The 6,029-nt window shown below is 42.1% G+C and overlaps 1 long non-coding RNA gene across 1 annotated transcript; it reads left to right on the forward strand.

Moving 5' to 3' along the window:
- Nucleotides 1-67: 67 nt before the first annotated feature.
- LOC128410959 (uncharacterized) lies at nucleotides 68-4,821 on the forward strand. The gene is made up of 3 exons (XR_008329651.1): nucleotides 68-721; nucleotides 1,313-1,402; nucleotides 3,484-4,821. It is a non-coding gene; the product is annotated as an uncharacterized LOC128410959 (long non-coding RNA).
- Nucleotides 4,822-6,029: the final 1,208 nt, after the last annotated feature.

Below are 6,029 nucleotides of genomic sequence, written 5' to 3' on the forward strand. Positions count from 1 at the left end.
CGGGCCGGGAAGACGCTTCCTTCCGACGTCCTTACAAAATGGCGGAGGCGGAACTCGAGTCACGTGGCCTTTGCGCCTGCCCGGCCGGGTCTGTAAGGCATTATCCCCGACGCTAGAGGCCGCTGGTGGGGAAAAATATGTATCAGTGGGCTCCGTCCGGCTTGGTAACTCAGAATTCATAGAGAGAGAAAACGTGTAGAGCAATATACCCTGAGTTTCCCGTTCTCCTTTTGATGTGTTCTGTATTCAGCAGTGGTCTGCGAGAATTTCAGCTGATTCAGAACACGGGCTTCCTCTGGCTCTCGTGTCATTTGATCACTGATCTGTATACAGGCGGATTTCTGAGGAAAGGCCCAAGAAAGCAGGGGCTTGCAATGTTTAGTTGGCTGACCAAAAAAGGCTGTCCCCCAGTTAATCAGTCCTCAGATGTAAAATCATAAAAATCGTAATGAAAACTAAATTGTTGTAAATATGCAAACAGAAAGTATCGTTTTAAAATGGTAATGGGGGGGGATGACTCTTCTAATCCGATTATAGGAAGGTGCCCTATTGCAGCTCAGAATATTTGTCCATTTAGTTCAGCGTTGTCCACTCTGACAGCAGCTCTCAAGGTCTTGGACAGAGATATTTCACATTCCCTGCTAGATTTCTGCTTGACATCCTGGAAAGATGGTGCCCCACCAGCTCTGACTCATTGTCATTGTACATTGATTAAAACCTAGTGTGATAGCTTTTTGTTCCCCTTGTTCTTATTCATATACTGATTTAAGATTTGACTGATTAAAATTCATATTATTAACCAACTGCTGTTTTAAACCTTTTCATTGCGCTGTTGTAATGGTCTTATTTTTATTACATATTTTAATTGTGAATGTTTATCTTAGTGCCTTAATTAACTTGTTTTATTATATATTTTAATTATGTATCATTGGTTTTATACTTATAAACCAATAAGAGGCCATCTTGGAAATGAAGTAGTATATAAATTAATAATAATATTTATATAATCAGATTCATAAAATAGTATTCACCAAACAATGTTGGAAGCCTAATTCCTTAATGTGTTTGTGTTTATTTCAGACATGATTTCCAAGCTGAATCGGAGTCTTTGATTTTGTATCTGGCAGAAATTTTGCAGTTGCAATTTTTGTAAACCTGTTCTTGTTCTAAACTGTCAGGATGATGTCAATCATGCTCGCTTTCAAAACTGAATATGCATATCTGTTTTGTTCGCTGTGCATTTGACTAGGTGCTCCTTACATAATTACACACTCTGAGATTATTCAATTCATTGTCCCAAACTTTCATCAAGGTGTCATCGGTCCGGTTCATAATGTGAAAAGATCATTTGAGTTGTGCATACTTTTGTGAGCTTCTCTGAGAGCAAGAGTGAACAAGAGAGGTAGGTGCTGAATAAGAAATATAGTACACATTAGAAAGTTGCTAAGGGGCAGAAACTAATATGGAGGAGGGTTCATAGCTTGGTGGTAAGCACATGCTAGCAACCACTACTGCTCAAAGTAGATTAGCCTTTTCCAACCTGCCCTCCAGAGGTTTTGAACCTTAATTCCCATCAACCATAGTCAGCATGCACTGGCTGGGGCTGATGCAATTGTAGTCCGAAACCTCTTGAAGTCATTAGCTGGGGAATTCTGGAGGAGACATTACTAGGCTCCATGGACAAATGCTGGGCTAGATGGTTCAGCAGCTTTCTATGTTCCTGTACAGTTTTAGACCCTATTTAACTGAATTTTGTCTGCAAGTAGTGCAAAAGCTCCTACTGTATAGAGAAGTAGGATGAGATGAGTGTAGTTTAATTGTTGCAATTGTTGGCTCAGGATTTACCCACCTTGAGCCGTTCTGATATGGCTAGATAAACAGAAAGGAATTTAAAACATTATGGTACTCTTTTGGTTTGAGTCTGCCATTGCCATATTAAACTTGAAATACGTTGAACGGTTGAACCTATTCTCTGGACCACCTGTCCAGAAGGAATGCAAAGTGCAATTGAGGACATGAATTACAGTACCCGCTTATGCAGGGTGGTACCCCTGATCTATTAACTTAAGCTGCAGTGCTGTGCAGTTTGATAGATGGGATTCAAGCTGACTGGCTGTACACAGGAATGCACCCTTAAAGAGTACATGTTCCTGGAATAACTAACTTTATAGAAGCCAAATATTGATATGAATTAACATAACTATGAAGACATTTAGACCTACAGAAAGTCAGAACAAAATGCATCAGAAGCAGGGCTTGCAGTGACACGCAAGTACAAGATTTATGCCTCTGACAAAAGGATAGCTACTCCAGTGAAATGATGTTTGGAAGTAGTAATGCAGGAAGTTGGCTGACAACTCTTCTGCTGCATTCAAGCACACCTTGGCAATATGTTCAAGTGCTTTTTTGGCAGATTCTCCCTCTGTTGATTCTTTGTAACTCGTTGGAAGGAAATGGAATCCAAGCATGAAAGTATGGAACCCAAGTATGAAAGACACCAGTATTATAAACAGTGTAATAGAGAAGTTTGAAATGGCCCTAGTTCAGTGGTAGAGCACATGTGTTGCATGCAAATGGTTTCAGATTCAATTTCTGCTGTTTCACATGCAGAAAGAAAGAACTAAAAGTGCACCACTCAACTAGATGAGCACCAATGCAGCTTGCATGTACAAAGTTTCATGTATAAACACAAATTTATGCAACATATTCTTAAGGGATAAAGCATGGATATATTGTGGGAAACAACAAGTTCATTTTACATATGGGAAACACTGGGAGAATTCACACTTGCGATAGGAAACGTCATAGATAGGAAATACTTGGCCTTTCAGATGTTGCTGGACTCCGGACTCCAGCTCCCATTAGCACTAGCCAGCTTGGTTAATGGTCAGGAATAATGGGAACTGTAGTCCAACAACATTGGAGGGTCACACATTCCCTGTACTTGTTTTGCATTGTTGTGTGTCTGTGTGTATGCACACACACTTGTGATGTCCACTCTGGATCCTATCATCACTGCAATCTGCAGTGTAAATAGGCAGAGAGGCAGGAATCAGTAGGGGATGGAATTGTGTACAAACTGAAACCAATGGAGGTGCACTAGATCCGCTTGCAAAATCACCATCAGGAAGTACCCTTTAATGGAATGTTGGAAGTAATGTTTGGAATTCCACAATGCTTTTAAAGAGCAAGTAAGAGATTGTGTGTACGTAACCTGATATGTTCAGCAGTGGGTGTTGCAGAATAATCAGGGAAGTTGCTGTGCAGCTGGAATCTGGAAGGAGTTTGGCAGAAGTAGATTCATGCCACGCCTCATGTTGAAAAAGGTGGGACCTGTGAAGAGGGGTTTTCCTTTCGGGGTTGAGAATAGTATGTGTATGGAGAATGGTGGTGTTTGCATAAAGAAATAAAGAAATTAATATTTTCCTGTAACAAGATTATGATGCTTTAAAAAACATTAAAATTTTGCCTTTCCCCCTTAAGAATCATCACTCTTCTGTCACCACTGCCTACTATTCCATGAACCCAGGACTCCTCTTTCCCCCCACCTTCCAAATGGATTTCTGGAAACATTGGATATCCATTTTGTCTGCAGGCTGCGCATCTCATCAGTTAATTTGCACAAAATATGCACTCTACAGGTAAAAGTGGCTAGGAACATAGGAAGACCTTTGATGCATCAGGCCAAAAGCCTATCAAGTCCAGCACCTTGTTCTCACAGATACATACAGGAAGCTCACCAGCAAGACCGGCATGCAACAGCTCTTCTTGCTTTGTGTGTTACTTATTCTCTGAAGCTAGCAAACAGTGAAGCCCTACAGCAGACTAGCATATTCAAAGGATGCTTTGCTTGTTTGCTTCATTGCACCCTCCTCTCTGCTCTGCCCCATCTACCGCCAGCTGTTTTTCTTCCCTTCTCCAGTCTCACTTTCTTTTCTGCCACTTCCTATGCTTGGAACAATCTCCCTTTGTCTGCTCCTTAACTCTGTACATTTCCCCTCAAATCCCAATTTCCGAAAGACTTCTTCTCAGCCTCCATAGGAAAGCCACTTCTTACATGCTTTCAGAGCAAAAGTAAGGACATTGGTACTTGGTGCAGATTGCAGCACGTTTGCTCAGGACCTCAGCTAGGGGCAAGGATGGTGTTAAGCAGCTTTTTAGTAAAACCTGCAAGGATGAGCTTGAAAGCACAGAGGCAATAACTGGTGAAGTCTCAAAAAACCAGGGGAAGGGAGGGCAGGATTCCTAGGATGGATGACACTGCCTGATACAGCTTCTTTGCCTGCCCCACATCTAGTAGAAGGAAAATAAAGCATGCAAAAAGGTCGATGCAATTTTGCAGGGTATGGACAGGTTACAGAAACCAGCTTTCTCTTGACGCAGTTTCAACTTCACCGTGTTACTTGATGCAATTCTCACTTGCGGCACTTCCAGGCTGTTGGTATTTTCCAGGTGGGATTCAACCACATACTGGCAAATTCAGGTTGCACAGCTAGAGTTGATGTGGAGGTCTTGCACAACTATTTCCCCCAAAGGCCAGACTTTTTGCGATACGGAAAGTAACAGGGGAATAGACTAGAAAATGTGAGACAACACCTGCTTTGATGCCGTGTCTTCTGACCTCCTTACAAACAAATCAGAAGGAATGCTCAATAAGCCGGTTGCCTGGGAGTGCTTTTGGTCATTCCCAAGCTTTTACTTTTCCCAGTGTGTGCAGTGGGGTCCCTGTCCCCAGCATCTTAGCGCTACCCACTCAGAATGAAAGGGGGGCTTTTTAAGCATTTAGGAATGCTGAAAACACACGGTGTTTCATTTTTAAGAGAATGGTTATGTACAATGGAACTTCATGGTAAACATGACTCTCAATCATTTGCTCATATATGTGCATAGAAACACACCCCCCCCCAGAAGATCTAGGTGTATAGATTGTTGCAATACGTTCCTAATTATTCCTATTCTATAATTATAAAATTGTGTAATCTTAGGTTGTATAATCTGAGAAGGGGCGTGGCTGTGACTATCATGAAGGAACCCCACCTTTCTGAATTTGCTGCTCATGAGTAGGCGGCTTGGTCCGCAGGGCCTGAATAGCTGCTCTCCCCTCTGAATGAACCAAGCCCAGGAAGCACCAGACAGCTGTTCATTCCATACCATTTGTAACTGGGATCTTTCCTCGCTGCTCTCTTTGCCATCTGCACTGAGACATGAAAGCTGTGTTGCGTTTGAGCAGTTAGGGGAGGAGGGGTACACAGTTTCGCATTCTGCATTTAAGTCATGCTTCATACTGGATAGTTTTGGGTAGGTCACTCTATTTCCCTGCTTAACCTACAGCACATGATGGAGATACAGTTGATTAAAAATAATAATTCTGAAGCAAGTTGTACATGGAAAAGTGTAGTGGGAATTACTTTACTCCCACAGATGCATATGTTTTTTTAGTACTCTTATACTCTTGGTTGGACCACCTCCTCCCTCCGGACTTTTTAGAGCAGTTCAGATTGGCAGTACTTTCTTGAAATCTGGACATAAGAGATTTTCAAGCACTTGTTACCCCTCTGTAGGGATTTTGGAATTCTTTTGCAAGGGAGGTCACCCTCTTTCTCTTAGGGCTGACAGTGAGCCAAAGATGATAGGAATTCTGGCAGGTCAGGACCTGTGGTTAGAGGGTAACCATTGTGGTTTGGAGATGGGCCCAGTGGTACGTGATGGGACAAGGCATGGAATGACATCATCCAAGAGAGGGGAAGTCTATGGAGGGGAGCAGGAAGGTGCTGGTTCATATACTCAATTTCCTGAATTTATTTTATAAAGTTACAACCATTCATCAACTGTGTATTACAAAAATAATATTTATGGTGAAATCCCCCCCTTTTTTGCTTTACTCAAGTTGCATTTCCAGACATGTAACCTACAGCTCCTTGACCATGAAACTAGGGTGCTCATGTAGTCTTATTTTAGGGTGAGAGGGGAAAGAACAAGGAAGGTCAATGAGGAAAACCTGCATGGTGTACCTAAGCCACAGCCTCAGG

Source organism: Podarcis raffonei, chromosome 3 (genome assembly GCF_027172205.1).
Source record: "Podarcis raffonei isolate rPodRaf1 chromosome 3, rPodRaf1.pri, whole genome shotgun sequence".
Classification (NCBI taxonomy): domain Eukaryota; kingdom Metazoa; phylum Chordata; class Lepidosauria; order Squamata; family Lacertidae; genus Podarcis; species Podarcis raffonei.